This window comes from Salarias fasciatus, chromosome 6 (genome assembly GCF_902148845.1).
Source record: "Salarias fasciatus chromosome 6, fSalaFa1.1, whole genome shotgun sequence".
NCBI classification, from domain to species: Eukaryota; Metazoa; Chordata; class Actinopteri; order Blenniiformes; family Blenniidae; genus Salarias; species Salarias fasciatus.
Genome location: NC_043750.1, coordinates 16,689,632 through 16,709,372, shown reverse-complemented (window position 1 = coordinate 16,709,372; position 19,741 = coordinate 16,689,632). Strand labels below are relative to the sequence as shown.

The following is a 19,741-nucleotide window of genomic DNA, read 5'->3' as shown; positions in this document are numbered from 1 at the left end:
CTCTCCTTCTGTCTGTTTGAATATCAATAGTCTTTCCTCACGTTTTCTATCCTTTTTTTTTTTTTTTACCCTCCCTGCCTCTAGTGAAACGCGAAAAGAGAAGGTCATTGAAGAGGGACTCCAATCATATTCCATAAGTAAGATACCAGAAAAAGAGGATGAAAAGAACTCCACACTTCTCTTTGTATTCAGGCCAAGCCGCAGAAGAAAGTTGTAATATTTGCTTTAATGAAATGTGTGTCATCCTAACTGGCACTCGGATGGGAGTACTATCTCTGGGAAATGCTCTTGACACACACGAAGAGTGCAAAGGAAAAACTACCGTGTGCTGCGGAGAGTGTGTGCTCTTACTCGGTGTGGGAAGAGGCTAATTTAAAGTGAGCTTTGAAAGGAGAGACCTACTATACAGCCGAGTTTCTCCACTGACAGAGCTGATTTAACCTGTTACTACAGGTAGCTATGCGACAATTTGGAGCCACCGGAGGGCGCTGCAATTTGATTAACGCTGACACTTCACCTCAAAGTTTTTTGCGCTGTTTTTGCCATCACATATAGTGAGTGTTCATACTATCTAAAGTATGAATATATATATACAAAAAACAAAAAAAGAAAAGAAAAAAAAACAGAATGGAATACACATATCTCCTGTTTTGATATTTTAAAAACCCATATGAGAAAAGTTTTGAACCCATCCAGAGTCAAATTCGAATTAGAAAAATAATGATCTAAAAAACAGACTATATTTTGCCAATTTAGATAATGTCATAATATGATAATAATGTTGAGTTAAAGCTACTTCACGATATCGATATCATATTTTTAAGTTAAACAAGCATTATTATATGGTTTGACATTTAAAGCACCGTGGCGTTGAGAACAATTTAGAATTAAAAATTAAGCAGGGATGGGAATAAATAAATCTTAATTTTCATAGATTGATGATCCTTTAAAACAAAAACAAAACAAACAAAAAAAAAAAAAACAAAGAAAAACCACAATGAAATCTCAGTGATATGGCACACACATTAACTTAAGACATTGTTGGACTGATTGTGGCAGCTAATTGCAATAGAGTTTTTTTCTTATCTTATCTTTTTGGGTAGTTCGTCGCTGAACTTTGCGATAGGAACCCGCTCCGGCGCGCTCACTCACCTCTACCCGGGGCTGCGGCGCTGCTGTGCGGGGAGAGGCGCGCCGGCGAGCGCTGAGCGCGACGCTGCTACGGGTAAGTCCGGGGCTCCGGTCTCGGTGGCGCACCACTCCCGTATGTTTTGGATGCTGAGGCGTTGTGCCATCTCTCCCCCTCTCTCTCTCTCTCTCTCCCCCTCTCTCTCTTTCTCTCTCTCTCCTCTCCACTAGTGCAGCAGGGGCGGCCAGCCGGAATGATCCGTTCTCCTCCCCCTTTTCATCATTCTTCGCTTTCACCCGCTCCCCTGTCTACCCCGCTGTCATCTCCCCTCTCCCTTTATCGCGGCTTATTAAGGTGGAGATTAGGCGGCGACTAGATGGAGGCGCGCCGATCGCGGGCTTGCCCGTTAACAACCGGCTGTCGCGCGTAAATGCGCCGGTTTTTGAAGAGCGCCTGCACAAGTGGAGGCGGTCGAGGGACAGAGATGGGGGTGGGAGATAGGAGCGAAAGAAGGGGAGGGGGCTCGGTTTGATTGACACAAACAGGCTTTTCCTCGGGCATCAGCGATCACGGGGCCCCGGTAAAAGCTCACAGTTGAATGAGGGATGTCACACACCGATACGCACCGGTGCAGGTTAATGGTGCGCCTTACTGATTTTCCTCTCGCCCCCTGCACAAGTTGTAGTACTTAGAAAGAAAAAAAAAAGGGAAAGGACTCACTCGTGTTCTTGCATGGTAATAATAATGATGAAAAGGACTTCTTCAGTCATTGACATTATTATGTGATGTTATGTTCCCGTTAAAAAAAAAAAAAGCCCTCCCTCACTCATATGTATTTGTTAAGAGTCGTCGTCTCCATAGGACCGAGGTCTGTAGTGTCAGTCAGCCAGCCACAGCTTGTCAATCAAAGCTGTTTTAACTTGATTAGGTGTTCCCTTTTCACTCTCCACTAGTTCATCAATCTCTCTAACCTATTTGCACTGACATACTCTTTACTCACACAAATCTCAGTGGAGCGGGTGGGCCCCCCATTCACATTGTAATGGCCTTACAATAGAGCTTATTTAGTGCGTGCGAGTGTGTGTGTGTGTGTGTGTGTGTGTGTGTGTGTGTGTGTGTGTGTGTGTGTGTGTGTGTGTGGAGGACATGTGAAGAAGAAAACAGCAATAACTTAAAGATTGTCCTATTTCACAGATAGTCTGAAAGAGATGACAGCTGCCAGTTCTGTTTGTACGTTCAAGTATGCATGGAACATATGAGCACTATTTTCATATTCTTTTCACTAATTTTACGTATATTTCACACATTTGCTCATAGTCTCCTATTTGTGGCTCTCAGTCAGCGTAATGACTAAGCATGGCTGGTGAGAAATGGAGTTTGAATGAAGTATAACAGCCAAAATATCATGCCCTGCAAAGTGGAATCTGGATATAATGATGGTTTGGACTGGAGTGCGACTGTGTTTGTATGTAAATTAGTGTCAGTGGGTGAAGTGTAATTAGAGAGGCTGTTCACCCATTTCCTCCACATTACAAGCAAAGAGCCACTTCTGCTACGGTGCTAGTTGGAGACAATAACCCTGAAATGAAAACTAGATGAGTGCACACGGGGCGGCTGGCGGTGGTGGCCATTAAGTGCATGTGTTTTCATGCATGTGTGACCTAAAGGTAGTCATAGAGACACTCATTGCCACAAACTACAGGATAATAACTTCTCAGTAGTGCTGAGAGAGATGTCATTAACGGCGCACGCCGTCCCGAAATCATAACAGTATGGGCAAGGATGCAGCCACACAAACATGTGAGAGCACACACAACAAAGGACTGTGTGAAAAGTGTCAGGGCTGCCATGTTCAACTAGCACTCTGACTGTTAAACAGAGGAGAGCATAGAGATAAATGAGAGAAGAGCAAAAGAGACAGAGAGCGGGAGGCAGAATGCTTGTTGTCTTCATCAGAGGCTTTTGTTAAGTGAGAGATAAGAGAGGAGGAGCGACTGATTCCCCCTCTTCTCTCTCCCCGCTGAGAGCTAAATGGTGGCTGTGTGAGTCTCTCGTCCTGTCTGTGGGGCCTGAAGAGAGCAAATGGAGCTCAAGTGTAAAAACAGGGAGAGACATTATCATCACCATGCATCACATCATTGCAGGAGTCGGGGCAGCAGGCTCTCAGACGGCACCGCGGTCACGTTACAAACTCCTAATTAAAAACAAAACATTGGACAGATTGCTGCATACTTGCACTGAGCACACACTGGAACCTGCGCCTTGGCACTAATAATGACACTCTCCTCTCTTGGCTGTTTCCACAGAGCACAGGATCTATTGCTCAAACTAGCAGCTCTCGGAGATGTATCAGCTCTTTGCCTCCCACAGTGTAAACAACAACAGGCTCGCTTTGCTGAGGTGTGTTGACTGCGTGCTGTTGTTGCTATTTCAATGATCATGTCTCCTCTGCGTGTGCGCATGGATGTGTGTGTGTGTGTGTGTGTGTGTGTGTGTGTGTGTGTGTGTGTGTGTGTGTGTGTGTGTGTGTGTGTGTGTGGATGTGTGTGTGATCGAACCACCTATACGCTCCTGACCCCTCCCCGTGCCTGGAAATGTTGATAGATAGATGTTCTCTTAAGAGCTGGGAGGCTAAGTGAAAGCTGTCCCACCCAGCGCCGCTCGGCTCCCCCCACTCGTCTCACCCTTCATCCCCGAGCACATTAGAGGAAATATGTTTTGGCCAATCAATACAGCACTTGCAGATTGATAAGCCAAAGATACACATGCACGTGCGTGCACACAGAGAGAAAAGACATTTTCCATTTTTGAGTTCCGTGTATAGAATAACCGGACCCAAATCAATCTATTACTGGACCGCTGCCAATTGCAGGATTACCATAGCAACATACACCAGTAAACTATACTCTGCTAGGAATAATGTCAAATGTATTTTTGTTTTACAGACCCAGATAAATAGCTAATTTTAATCTAATCCAGCCCACAGTACATGATACCAGCAATGACAAACCTCCAGGCAGCATTGTAATACAAGTGGAGAAACACATTTACAGTAACAGTGGGGCTTCACGGCGTGTTTCTAAGGTACAAAAATCACACTCGATAAACCGTATTACTCGATGAAATACTACTGGCTGAAAAATATTGAAAGTTAGCAGTGCACTGTCAAGGAGGTTTTTATTCCTGGTAAGAGTGGAGAACTCTGATGAATGAGGAAGGTAAATAATCTTAATGACTATCCACATGAGTAGTTATTTTCAAACAACCTTCAGGCCGGAAGTAAAATCTCATTAGCAACCATTTTAGTAAGTGGGGAAATTATCCATTCTTCTCCCGTGCAACCGAACCTGTGTATGAGAGACTAGGATCAGAGCAGTGTGCTTTTGGCACGGCAGTGTTTTTCTTTTGTGAGTCATTGAAAGACAGGATGTGGTTCGCCAAAAAGAACATAGTTTTTTTTTTTCTCTTTTACATATTCAGGAACAATATTGCCTCCACACAAACAGAAACACACATAAATGCGCACGCATACCCACAAGATCATGCTTAACGCCCACACATCTCTGTAAACAGCCCAACACTCCCACACTTTTGCAAGCCGCAAAACACTAGCAGGCTTGTTGCTCGTTAGAGTGACAGAGACACCATCATTTCATATCATATCAACACTTCATCTCGGCACTGATTGCAAGTGACGCTTCTTGACAGACAAGAAGGCACCAGGCATGGCGAGGCTAAATGCAAGCGCGAGTGTTAAAGAAAACAAAAGTGATTGTGGTTGAGCCGTCTGCGTCATATGGTCATATGGAGGCTGTAAAAAAAATAGAAGATGGGAGTGAGCGGAGAGCCAAAAGACAGGGGAGGATGTCAGAAAGCACAACAGTGATCGGATCTCACGGCACTCGGGGGAAGGAGGGGTAAAGTGATCCATCTCTGTCTCTCTCTGACCTTGTTCACTCTCGCCAAAAAACCTGACTTACAACCCCAAACTAAATATGATACCTCCTCTTTCTGTCTCTCCCTCCCCCCTCCTCTCTCTCTGGTAATAAATCGTGCTGTAATTACCAGGCTGGATCAATAACAGTCACATCACTCCTCTGCTCTGCCCGTCTCCCTCGTCTGCAACTGACACTAACGTGTTCATCCCTAGCTGTGTGCCACCGTTATAGATCTGTGAGTGATAGATCGCATCCTGTGTCGCCCTGTGTACACACAAACACACATGCAGAACACAGGTACACACTTAAAAGCTGCACACACACACACAGACAGATGAGCCTGCTGGAAAAACACACACCGGCACCTGTTTTGAGAGCCGGACGCCGTGGCGGGGTTGATGGCGGAGGCCGTAGGTCTCAGTTGCTATTGGAGATATCTCTTCAGCTGTGGAACCAACAAAGAGTTACCATACTCTCCCAGAATAGCTCCCCCCCCCCCCCCCCCGCCCCGCCCCTCCCCCCATCTAATGAAATGGAGGACAAGGATGAGAATCGCATGGTCAGTCACAGTGTGAACTTGGTGAGTTTGTCTTTGACAGAGAGAGAAGGTGTGTTAGTGTGTGTGTGAGCGTAATGTGGATGTGTGCATGTGCAGAGGTGTGGTTTCCGTGCATAATCATGCAAGTGTAATGATGTTTAATAGGAAATTAAAAATATCCTGGAGAGCAGCAGCAATTTTCACACCTCGAAATTGCTGACTTGTAATATTCACTCGTGCTCACACTTTCATGTGCACTTGATGGATATGTGTGTGTGTGTGTGTGTGTGTGTGTGTGTGTGTTGAGCAAGAGAGAGAGAGAGAGAGAGAGAGTAGGAGGGGTGTACAATATATGTCTCCCCCAGCATGTGGAAGAACAAGGGTGGTTTGATTCCACCTTCATTTATTTTACCCTGTAAGTGAAACCTGTGAAAGTGAACATGAAGTCCTTCGGAAAGATTTAGCGATGTGATCAAAGTGATCAATAATCATAAATTTCAATATTCTGTATACTCTTCTATATGCCAGATACACACATGTGATTACCTTTTTCTTCATGACACCAACTGATTGTTTTTCAAAGACAAATATTTATATATTATCTTAATACCTTTGACAATGACGAATGACCTTTATTAGAATCACAAGCACAATTATTAAAAATAAAAAAATCCCCCCAGTGACACCTCATTCTTGACCCTGAGATGGGACCTGAGTTTGAACCCTGCTTACAGAATGAAGGGCCTGCAGAGAAAACAGCAGTGTCAAATTTGTAGTGCAACATCTGTAAAAGAGATAGAGAGAGAGAGAAAGCGCCAACGGACAGCCTTTTTTCAACAAATATGGTTGATATACTTTTATGTTACAATATCTGTTCAGTATAAAATCCAATAAATTTGTTATAATTAAAGATTCACTCTTCATTATTATTATCATCTGAGAAAACCCACAACTTAAATTCATAGTAGTGGAATGTATTTTATTCATCCCCAGAAGATCCACAGAATTTCAGAGGAGAAATTCAACAATAATTATAACAGCTAAAGACTACTGCAAATCCTTGAAAGATTTTTAATGTTGGTGCTAATTTTCTTTCTTGCTTTCAAACTTTCTTTTAAGAAGTTTGTGTAAAGTCATCTTGGGTGTCCCGAAAGGTCCTGATATATAACATGCATGAAAATGATTGTTGTTTTTATTAAGACATGGCATATATCTAACAAAAACCCCATCATTAAACTAAATGTAACTGCTGCCTCTCCCTGCTGAGTTGATCAGTTTTAACTCGTCAGGTTGCTTCGGTCCAGACCAACAGTGCCAATAAAGCCCCCTTACAAACTGAGCCAGCATAGTGAGAAGCAACACATTTTTTCACCACATTTGTAGTTTCACGCATCAAAATCAAGCATAAGCCCAGTAGGTTCACACTTCACAAGCTGAGAGATTTTCCAAGTATTGCAAAGGACGGTTCAAAATAAAATACGGGCTGCCTTACAACCCTTCATAACAACTTGGTCAACATTTCTTGAGGTCTCTCACCGCAGGCGAAGGTGATAAAGTGTGGAAAGTTACAACTTTTAGCAGCGATCCGTTTTCATACTCACAATGACTCAAGGAGATAGAGCTCATTCACTAACACCAGCCTCCAAACGCTCAAGTTGAAGACGCCTTTCTTCTGATTACCGTGGCACTTTATAATAATTTTACCCATTAGGATCAGTTTCTATCTGTAAATCTCCAATATGGCTGCATACTTTTAATAGCAATGCTGCGTTGCTGTCAGCAGTTACATTGCAGTCAAGACATTATCTAAAGCCGGTAATGACAGTCTTGTTATTTGCAAGAATGAGTCTCCATAGCATCTGAACATGATCATCTTGATTTCACATTTATAACTGAGGAGAAACGAAGAATTCCAGCTTGCATGCAGAAAGTCACAACCTTCAGTTGACCAATCCTGGTTTCAATCACCTGATAACAGTTCATGTCAGTGAGGGAATGCTAGTCGAATGGCAATTTTCACAGTTCGTTTTAAGCTAAGGCTTTAGCTTTCTGGATAAATAAATCATTGTTTTTTTGGCACTTGAATGGAAACTAGAGTTCCCCCCAAAAACAAAACAAAATGGGCAATCCCTTAGATTTCTAATCCAACTGTGAGTAAACTAACGTCAGGTCTGCACTAAATATAGATGTATGTAAAGAAAAAAAGGTCTCCTGTGGTTACAACACTGGACTGTCCCTGCCTGCACAATACTTCGAACATGATTGATCAGGAACGTATGCGGTTTGTTTATTATTGGTACATGGACTACTGCACGGACTTGGCGTCAAATCAGAAATCCTCAGATTCGGTTCGGCGGCCTCCCTCTCATCTCATCAAAACCCTCTCATCACGGGTTTACCACACAGTGATCAATTAATTATGAAGAAATTGGTCTTGAATCAAGAAACATGTCTAGATTTCATTTTCCCAGATGCAGCTGCAGTAGCTTAAAGAATCCCTTTCATTGCGAGTGTGTTCAGCAGTGGTTTTCTTTCATTGGCCAGTCCGAGGAGCAGGGTTCAAAGTGGCTCTTGACTTTTGACTTTTAAGACAGAAAAGCAAAAAGGCATATCATTTAAGCTGCTGGATCACTTCAATGCCTCTTTCATCGCAGACTTCTCAAACACATTGCACTACAATGTTGTTTACGTGCTGGTTATTTGTGAGCTAACATCAGTTTCATTCAAAAGCAAAACGATGCAAGTGGATGAGAAATTCAAATAAAATGAGGTGAATGAGAAAATGCAGTTTACACCAGATCTCTGTAAGAACTAAACCATGAAATGCACTCCAAATAACACGTTAGCTACCTTAGAGAACTAATTCAGTTCACCTAATCATCATAAATAAAGCAATACATGAAATAAATGCTAAAAAAAATCCAAATACCATGCTTTGGTTTCACTGTCAACAGGACTCTCTTTTCAGTTTAATTAATTACTATTACCTTGCCCTGTCCCTTTTTCTTTTTCACAACCTCTGCATTGCTTTTAAATTTCAATTCTATTTAAATGACAATTAGAAATTTGCAATACTGGATGTTCCTAAAATTAGTATGCATTAACTGCACTGCTACGATGGACTGAAAGTCAATGCATGGCTATACACGGTGGTTATCACTTGGTCCCCAGTTACAGACCACTTGGTGTAGTAATCATGGTATTAATAATGATAATAAGAACAATAACAGTAATGCACTGGGTTTTTTGGAGGGGGATACATTTGTTTCCAGTTGAGGCCAATATCTTATAGATATGAATGTAAATGTGTGTGGTGTTCTGTCTCTCTGTGTTGGATCTGTGATGGACCGGTGATCATATCCAGCATTCCATTGGGGTAGAACATGGATGGATGGATATTTTTCGGTGGAAGGCAATGCATATGCAGCAAAATGCCATCACACCAGACTGTATGCTTTTTCAGTGTGGAGAAATGGTGTCATGAAAGAAAGAAATCACAATGAAAGAAAGAAGACTGGTACAAAGGTGAGAAAGAAATTGTTCTTTAAGTATACTGGTAAGGAACAGAGGAGAAGTTTTCTTTTCTTTAGAAAGTCATTTTACCATGAAACTGTGTTGTTCAAGATGTGTGACGCCTTGTTTCGTGGAACTTAGAAAGACCAAGACAACATCTGTAACAGGTCTGTCATCTACAGAGGCATCAATTCATTTTTAGTCAAAACGCCTTTTTTTTAGGTTACCTAAGATCTCTGTGATTTTCAGCTAAAAATAAAAACAGGAAATTACAACAAATATTCAAGGAAAACAGAAGATAAATGTTTCCTCAAATGCAATAGGTTGAGCAAGATTCTGTGACGCTTTGAGATTAAAAACTGTGAATAGTGCAGTTCATGCTGGTATATTTCTAAAACTCATAAGCAAAATACATAAGCAAAGAAATTACTGCAAAAAAGGTTAAAAAAAAAACCCAGAGATGAAGATAGATTCTCTATTTTGCTGAAAGTGGAGGTGTACATCTGGACACACGCATGCCTGTACACACACTAGCACACTCACGGGCACATGCACACACATCGGATGAGACCTGCAGAGAGTGTATGATTAACTGTTCTGTCAGAACTGAGAACTCTCTGGGGCGGGAAGGGCTGAGGAGGGGGAGCGACGGAACAGAGGAGAGGATGAATTGGAAAAGGATGGAGCAGTATTAGGATGGAGGCTGAGGTCTCCAGGGTCTCTGAAAGGAGGTCTCATGGGTTTGGGGAGGCGAACCGCAGCCAACTGTTGCTCCTGCAGCACTCCTGTGTGTGTGTGTGTGTGTGTGTGTGTGTGTATGTGTGTGTGTATGTGTGTGTGTGTGTGTCTGCTTTTCCGGTATGCACGTGCAAGGGAGTGTGTTTTTATGAGCAAATCTTTTCTGTGACACTTTTGCCGAACCCTTCTCTCAGATTATCTTCCTCGCAATCTATATGCAGAGCAGAATGGGCTCTGCGGTATAGGATGCAGACTCTGCTTAGGTGTGTGCGGGTCTGTGTGTGTGTGTGTGTGTGTGTGTGTGTGTGTGTGTGTGTGTGTGTGTCCCTTATCACAACTCTGCAGTGCAATAGAGTCGAATGGTCAGCTGAATCCCTCTTTCTCAACAAATCAGACCGACAGACTTGTAGCTACACACACACACACACACACACACACACACACACACACACACACACACGCACGCACGCACGCACGCACACTGCTACCCCTCTATTTTCTCCCATTCGTCACAGGGCTTGTTGTTCTAATGCCGTGGCTAGGTCTTCGTTCAGGGTCCCCATGCTGGGCGGCTTTGCTCATAATGACTGGCATCCCCACATTTCTCACTGAGTGCAGGGAATTGGCTGACAAAGAAAGTGAAAGGTTGACAAAAAAAAATGGTTGAAAACATGATTAGCAAATCGAAACTTCAGAAGTTATAACTGACATAGACTGTGGTTGTCAAAGTCTATTTTCTGTGTCCGCGCTTTCAGAGAATTTGGAGAATTGCTTTGTTGAACATAGTGAGAAAGATCATCTCTTGGAACCTGCTAATCTATAATCAGCGAAGTCGACATTTATAACCCTCAGGCACGCTCATAAAAAAAGGTTTTGTAGTATGTTTGAACATTTTTCTGCATGTCTCTTCGTCCCGTGGCAGCTTTTGGAACAAAAAAAAAAAAAAAAAAAAATCTGAAAATCAAATAGGAATACGTTGTAAAAAATTTTAATGTAGCAACTCCTTGTTTGTTCAGTTCAGACTCAGTTTTGCGGTGTCTACCCTCCCTTTAGATTCCCCTCATTCTCGCTCCTTTCTCTCATCTGAAGTGTCTTCTTGTCCGCAACCACCGACTTCCAAAACACTTTGCACCACTCTAGATCCGGATCACGGTCCTACACGGTTCCTCTGGTCTCTGGATGTTGCTTATGAAAGGCTATTGTTGGCCCTCTTCAGCTGATATGGTCTCTGAGCTGTAAATCACCAGTTACTACTTAGCTTACTAACACTCCATTCAGGAGGGGAGCACAATAGATCCACAACACATTCATTCAACAGCTCTCCCGCTCCCGCCCTCCTGCTATTCAACTTTACTCTCCTCCTGCATTCCCCCTCTTTCTCTTCTCTCCCTCCTGCTACGCTAAGCTGTTTTCTCTCTTTCCCCCTTCTTTCTCTTGCGTTTTTCTTCCCCCATCAATTCCGCCACTCTAGTTCCTGATGTGGTTTTGTCTGTTGCAGGGGCCAACAGTTTCCCATGCACCTGCCTGGTTGTAGATGTGTCAACATGCACACACGGGTCTGCGCCCGTGCACATAAACACACATTTATGCTCAGTCAGCTTGAATTTGTCCTCTAGAAGTTTTTGCTGAGCTGATGAATGAATTTTCAGCCAGTACATTCCATCTGTTGTAAGTGGCGGCGTGTGCCACTGTTGTCTCCGCGAAAAGGCCGACAAACAAAGACACGCACGCACGTGCGCACACACGGTCACGTACACAGGAATCCAAACTGCACCGCAGAGAGAGGCATCACTTCTCATTGGTCTTGACGTTTTAACAATCTTTTCTTATTGGCCGTGGCACTTCCAGACTGTGCAGTTTCACTCCTTATCTGTTAGGTGTTAAAGCAGTGATAACCACACACAGGCGCACGCCAGCGCGCACACATGCATGCGGGGGGACACCGGCATTGACTGTCAGATGCAATCATCTCACAGTGTGCTCCATGTTAATGCAGCAGGTAAGAGCAATGAAGGAATGGAGAGAAAAGAAGAAGAGAGATAGAGAAAGAGATAGAGGAAGAGAGAGCGATGCCAAGCAGTGATTTATGACCTGAAAAGACAGATTAACTCCACTGGCTGCCTAACTGGCCCTGAAACAAGCTGAATTACAGCCCAGACCAGGAGGAGAGGAGAGGTAGAGAAATAGAGGAAGAATGAAACCTAAAGGTCAGTAGTATGGCAGGAGTGAGAAAGAATAGACGACAAGATGAGAGAGCAGATTGGTATGAGGAAACTCAAAAGTGAAAAGGTCAAAGGTAAAGAGGAAAAGACAGATTGAAGACAGCGGGGGTAAATAGAGATTGAGCGGGCTGGGTATTGTCCAGAACGACACTCTGGTCGATGTGGGTTTTGTGTTTGGCCCTAAAGTTTGTGTGATCTAATGAACCCTATTAGATTCCATTTTCTTTGCATGCAGCAGGGAAGCGGGGTTAGGGTCAACTCCATTTCACCTGCTTCATGGCATGAGCTGAAAGGTCGACATGCAATTCGCATGCAATTCACAGAAGTCGTCTGAGCTAAAAGTTGCCTCTGTCACGCATTTTCTGTTCAGAGGGAGGGAAAAAAATCTGCAAAGAGATACATTCTGAGTCATGTTAGGACAGGGGGTGGTGGAAGGGAGCGGGTGGGGGTTCCTTCTGCTCCCTCACAACACAAAGTGAAGTTGTGGAGAGCTCCTCCTTTTTACTGGATAGAGCGAGCATGCCCCAGCTGGGTAATGTGTTAGTATTACACTCTAAATCTGCTCTCCAAGATTTTACCACCCAGCCCTGCAAGTGTGCCACCGATTGCCAAGAACCAAATGTTTTGCGAGGAGTCACAGATGGATTTTTTGGTATGGCCCTTTCTGCCGTGACAAGGTTTCTGCTTGTTCTCATTCTTCCATAATGTGGGAGAGGTGAAAAAGTACATCTGAAAGACAAGAAGAAAAGTCTGTCGGAACTTCGCAAGGAGACAAAGTCAGATGGAGATGAGAAGGCCGGGAGGAAACTGCGGGAGAAATAAAATGCGGATGCAATATTGAAAGCGCTTAATTGCAATGCAGGGAAATTCATTAGACACCTTAGCAAATGCTCACAACATAATCAGGGACTATCCTTGCAGAGCTGACACACACAACTACATAATTTAATCAAAGCTACACAAGCAAGCAGTAAATGTCTCTGACTCTTAATCACTTAGATTGTTTACAATGACCGTGCTCGCATCGTCTCTCAGCTTGAAATTGCACAACAGGAAACACAGTTCAAAGGGCCTCTAATTTCAACTGGGTAACAGTTTCTGTTAACATAATTAAATGCTGATAGTTTATTTAGATCAAGTCAACACTTGGCATTATAATGTTTTTTTATCAACATGTTTTCCATCAGTATTTGAGAGGATTTTCTACTAAGAGTCCTGAAGTGGGACAAAGAGTTTCCTAAGAATTGTTCACAAAGGTGCTAAGAGCGATCATGGAACAAAGAACAGAGCTGGCTCTATGATCTGCATGCTTCCTTAATGAATAAGATAGTTTCATGGACGTTGATCAGAGTGTGTAAGAGGAATCCTTTGGTTTTAAAATGTATGAATTAAGATGTACAGGTAACTATATCATTCAAAGTTGATTGAACTTGAGATACTGGTGCTAAAGCGAGGGGGATTCAATATGTTTCATCATGATATGTTTCATTATATTCCTCTAAATGTATGTGTTTCTTCACTTCCTCCTCCAGCTGAAGTAAACTAGTATAAACTAATGACAGTGAAAAGGTCATAAATACAAGCAGCAGCTTTTCAGAAAGCATTCAATAAGAGCTACTGACAAATGAAGTAGCTGTTCAGCAATTGCCCTGGATGCTGTTAATGTCTCTCAAGTTTATTAACTTACTGTTTTTATGGTTATCCTGTGTCGTATTTCTGCGTACACACACACAAATACACACCCTGTGACACGTCTTGTCCCATTAGGCATGAATGTGTTTATGTGTTCCTGTGTGTGAGTTATGCGACTGGTCGCTAATTGCAGACAAATCGCTTTGCCGCACACAATCATTCCTGTTTTTTTGATGTTTAATTTCACCAGTTGATTACCGGCGGAGTTTAGCGCCGCCATTCCTCTTCCTCTGCCACGGGGACGACTCATCCGTCTTCTCACTCCCTCTCTGTTGGGCATGCATAATGAGCTCACTCGGACGAACAGAGGGATGGATTTCATAAATCATGCTCTTGTTTGTAACAGCTTTTCTCTCTCTTTGCCTGTCTCTCTTTTCCCTTTCAATTAAAGTAGCAAAGCCCATTCTAAATGTTGAGTGCCTAGAGACATACAGTCCAAGTGAATTATTTCCTGTATAGTTTTTTGATTTGAGGCAAATTTGCTACCCCTTTCCCAGTATCCTCCTCACTGCACCTGCCAAATGACACTCCAAAAACCCTGGCTGAGCTTCTCTGCTCTTTTATGCCTGTTGACTTTCCAATAATAAGTTCCATAAAGTGAGTGAAGTATAGACACAGCATAAGGACAGCATTGGGCCAGGAATGGGGCTATAACATTGTTTATATCCACGCATATACCATGGTAGATATCTCTGCGTTGTTAAATGGTACCCAGTGGGCTTTTACTGTGTATTGGTTATGACATTGTGCATCTGCTCGGTGAATAGAAACTCACATTTCTGCCACAAACGCACGCACACACAAAATGCTCTAGTTACCGACAAAAGCAACTATCTCTTACAGATTTATTTGCGAACGCACACACACACACACATGTTGTGTGTTCATACCTTTCGGGGACATTGTATTGACTTACAGCGGAGGTTAGGGTAAGTCTTCTGGAAATAAATGTAACTACTGCTTGCCTAATCATTACTCTAACCTTGACCTAACCCTAACCTTAGTTGAACCACAACACATGACATGACCCCAAAATTGAATTGCTTTCTTTATGGGTTGCCACACGTGCACAAACACACACACACACACACACACACACACACAAACACACACTTCTCTGCACAAACACTCTAGATCTTTACCTTGACCTTAGCTTACTGTACCTGAGCCCTAAAACCTTAAAATCTGTCAAGCATTATGGGGCCCAGCATTTTGACCCTACAAATCTGTTTTTGGCCCCTGGAGACCACACACACACACACACACACACACACACACACACACTCACACACACACACACACACGCTATGCACATCAATGAAAAATGCAAGCGAAGCTTAGCATTGGTGTAATACAGTTTTTATTACTCACTGCTCTCTGTGATCGGAAAATAAATCTGGCAACTAAATTGATTTATTTGTTTTTATCACTTGCTCTGTTGCTCACCCCCTCCTTGTTGCAGATTGGATTTTGTATAAGCCCGAGAGATACACATTTTACAACCCAATTTGAAGACATGTTCAGAGAAATGGAAGGGGTGTGGGAATGTGTCTCTGTGTTTAGTGGGTTCTGTTCAGGCTCAATTTTCTTTTGTGGCGTACTGTCTTTGCACCTCACCCTCTCTGACCTTTATGAAAGAGCCTGCCTAGGTTAGGAAAACAGCCGGTTTCCTTGGAGTGGTACCACCTCTCCTTACAGCCTGTCTGCTTACAGCTTGATTCTCATCAGCTAAATAAATAGCACCTTTCACTGCTCCTGTTCAACAAACCCCCAGGCCACATAGGTTCCAGTATACAGTGTGTTTGTGCACAGCTGTGCAGCAGTCTGTGTTGCGCCTGGAAATATAGAGAAGGAGTGAGTGCGTTTGTGTGCAAAGCATGCACCTTTCCTCTTATGTTCCAAATGATTTGGTAAGCTCGCCCTTGGCACGGAGGGAAATTGGTGTTCGATCCTCAGCAAGGCTAACGTGCCTTTGGGCTAGCCATTAGCCATGTGCTAAGCTAAAAACAATGCAAATAGCAGGCCCAGGGTCAAGCAGAAGATCATTAACAGGCACTCAGCTTCTTCAATTATACAACAGGTGATGCATGGCGGCATTGAGGGGATGCTTACACCAGTTGTTCCTCAATAAAACTCCAGTGACACACTCACTTACCTAGCAAGGGGTCAAGGGAAGTGCACAACACTGCAAATGTTTTCAGAAAAGCAACTGTAACTGCAGGCTGTGCTATTATGAACCAGAATGCAGCGTGTGGTGTGTATTTCTCATCTGGAACATACTGATAATATAAGACTTGAGAAACAGTCCAAATAGCTCTGCACTACTCAGAGATCTTTTAGGCTTAAATATATGGTGCTGCTTGAGATATAGGCATTTACTTTGATGTTGGTTTTTCTTTTTTTTCGAGAGGACAGATGTCACTGGAGTGAAGAAAGAATAAAGCTACACTGAGCTTAGACTCCAGGGTGACTATCAATCATGACTAAGGTAGGTATTGACCACAGTCTCTCTCCTGGACTCCTGTTCTCTCTTTCTCGCCCTCTCTCCCTCTTTCTTTTTCCAAATTAAATGTTTCACCCACCTCACGCAGAAGAAAGTGTTTGGGATAAATAACTGCATTTCTACCGCTGATGCTGGAATCTACTGATGGTAATTCTTTCAGACTATGCACACTGTGATCACTAATGGACTCTGGCTGTAAGTCTGTTTGTGCATGTACTGTAAACTCAGTGTGTGACGGTGGAATACCAGAGAGAAGATTATACATTAACACACCACCAGTGGTCTATTTGATCAAGTCCGCTATCATCCACGCTTGTGTGAGTCTGCAAAGTCTACTACACACAAGTGCGCGTGCACGTGTGTATTTGCGCATGTGTGCCACAGATCTGGCTGTTCCAGTGATTCTCTTTTTGCTGACAGGAATGAACACGGTGTTGGGCTGGGAGTGCGGTGAGCCGAGACCGGAGAGGAAGAGAGTGGAGGAGAAGGAGAGAAAGAACGACAGGCGAGGAGAAGCACATCGGACACCACCTATTTATCACCCTGACTCCTTCCGTCCAATGCCAAGGAGAGGGAGAAGAGAGAGAGAGAGAGAGAGAGAGAGGGATGGAGCGGATGAAGACAGCAAGTCTAGAGCGGTAGGAAAACAGCAGAAAGCTAAAGCCATATTAGAAAATGGAAAAAGAGTAATTGGATCTTTATCTTAACTTTAAGGCCCGTCCTCCTGCTAGTATTGTTCACCATGGCTTCCTGCTTCCTGTACAACCAATCAGCCTCCCAATTCTCCCTGAAGCCCTCACCCCTGGTTGATTTGGTACAGCAGCAGAGAGGATGAATAGAACAGGGGGGGTTGTGGGGGTTAGTGTGGGTGGGGTGATGGTAAGGGGCTCCCCACAGAGAAAGCTACTGTTACCAGGGAGAGAGTGGAGGAATGTGCATTTCAATGGGTGAAAAAAAAAAAAGAAATCATCCGGTGGAACACACCATCAAGAGAAAGTCCTTCAGCTCAAATAAAACCTTGACGCTTGATGATGAACTGGTCGATATCCAGCAAAACGTTGTGATCTCACGCTACAAAATTATACATTTAACTTCCATATCCAAACTCGCTCTTCACGCCCCATTTTTGTGCGTGAGCGCATGCAGGGGCGCTGCAGGGCATACACAATAAAGGTTTTTATGCTCACAAACCAATTTAGGCCCTGAAATGAGATCTAAAGTACCGTCTCACCACGCTCTCATAATTAATTGAAAAGAACTAAAATAATGATATCTAGGGAGTGATATTGATAGCCATGGTTTATTTCTGACAGCTGGCTCATACCAAGCCCTGAAACACTCTTTATTATTAAGCCAGGGAGAACAAAAGATTTAAAATCTTCATGGCTGCACAGCATGCCTTGACTTTTTTTTTCCACTGGCATTGTCAGTGTATGGATAATGAGAATGCAAGAAACTGAACGGAGGAGAAAGAAAGTTTATTTCACTCTGTGGCTATGGCATAACAGAACAATATCATTACATTTTCCTGGGTTTTTTTTGTTTTGGGATTATTTCATCATTTCTGGTTGTAGCTACTTGTTTTGTAATTGTTTGTAGCGAGAAAGCAAACTTGAAGAGAGCATTTTGTTCTATAGGCATTTGCACTCAGGCAAAGGTCCTTACCACCAGTGGGGTGATAAATTGCATGGCTAAGAAGAAGGGACACCTGTCAGCTACCCCCTGCCTAGACCAACACTACAAAAGAGGAGGCGTACATATGTGTGCCCACAACCACAAACACACACACACACAGACAAATCCGGTACCCAGAGCTCACGTCACACTGCGCAGCACTGGATTGATTAAAGGTAGCCGTCACCTTGAACTGTCAATTCTTTCATCTACAGCATGTACCGAGCTGTCACAGACCAAATGAAGTGTGTGTTATGAGCTGTCTCTCCGTGTCTGCATGCTGTGGCACATTGTCAAATGTATTTGTCGGAGTGCGCCTGTGTGTGTTTATGTGTAAAAGTGACTTTTCGATGTAAAACTGTGACAGTCTGGAGACGTCATGCGGCGTCTGGCGGTGTAAACCATATAATGATCTGCTCAGCGGAGGAACACGGTGGGCTGCATGCACATCCACTCAAACACACATATATGTGCAGGAGTCAATTACGCTTTCTATCTTCGTGCCACATCAGGGGGAGTGGGGTGATAAGTTCTCCCAAAGTTCCTTTCATCCATCGGCCGCCCTCTCCAAAGCACATCTGGCAGAGTGATTGACGGGTTAAATGTTGGAACTAAAGCAACACAGCACAGTGCTTAAACAGGCATCATCGGCATGATTTATCTCGGGAGAGCATGCTTCTGGTAATTAGGTGAAGGAAACATGACAGAAAAGTGAATTATCTCCCAGCAGTAAAGACAGAGAGGCCAGTGAAGATCCAGATGGGAATGTGAGTGCACTCACCACTGACCTGGAGTGCTGAGCCCACAAGTGATATCAGTGCTTTTCAAAATGTGGCAGTTGAAGACAGCACCTGCAGAGGCACCATGACACCCACAGTCTGAACTGCTGCTCCACCTGGCGATCTACCATGTCCAGTAAATTCTGGCTTTCAGCCATAGATCTTCATTACAGTGCAAGTTGAGATGACTAGACATAACAGTCAACTCTGAGTAACTAGTATCTGACCAGTCAAGTATTTTTCTGCTCACTGACTTTTTGACTAGAATGAATTTTCTACAATTTGAGGTGAAGTAACAAACAAGAAAACCTGTCGAATAACTACCAAGGTGCTGTAGCTTCATGGCTTCCATGTTTTACAGTGAGGAGTTGATGTAAATATTTCCATTGTGGGACAAAATTTAGCAGCAACAGTCATTTCCAGTTCAAAATAAAAAGTAGAAAATGCTCCGATGAGTAAAAAAAGGAAAAAAAAGAAAAAAAGCTTGGGAGACGTTACCCAATAAATTCAGAATGGATCAGTGAAGAACAGTGGAGTCAGGAGTCAAGCAGACCAGAATAGAAGCTATTTCCTTTGAACAATACATTCTCTCAGCAAACACACACATACAATACACAATTTATATATCCTCATTGTAACGCACATAAACGGAATTATTGATTTTAAGTAAAAGGTCTTTAATCTTTAAATTGATTCTAAAAAGATGTACTACCTGCAGCATTGCTCTCCGTAGAGTCAGAAAATTGTTCCGAGCCAAAATAAATCTTTCTTAAAGCTCAAAGTAAGAGACACAAGAAGTCTCACTCCGAAAGCGCCTGAGAGTTGTGGGTACATTTTCTGGTTCAAAGCTTTGACATGATGCCGAAATGAAGCTCATTTGAGTGTGAAATATCCCAAAAAGCTACCAGAGTCCAGGGTTCCCCACCACACAGCGCAACTCACACACAACACACCAGTTTGAGGCAGTGAACTCAAGCGTTGGCTAAAAGGTGCCATCAGATTGAAGAGTTGTTTT

At 43.2% G+C, this 19,741-nt stretch overlaps 1 protein-coding gene across 2 annotated transcripts in view; it reads right to left on the bottom strand.

Moving 5' to 3' along the window:
• ndst3 (N-deacetylase/N-sulfotransferase (heparan glucosaminyl) 3) overlaps positions 1-1,583 on the bottom strand; it is a 44,412-nt gene extending 42,829 nt beyond the window's left edge. For both annotated transcript variants that reach the window (XM_030093759.1, XM_030093761.1), the window contains exon 1: positions 1,153-1,583. The gene's annotated coding sequence lies outside the window, so the exon portion shown is untranslated. The remainder of the gene's footprint in view (positions 1-1,152) is intronic.
• Between the last annotated feature and the right edge of the window lie 18,158 nt (positions 1,584-19,741).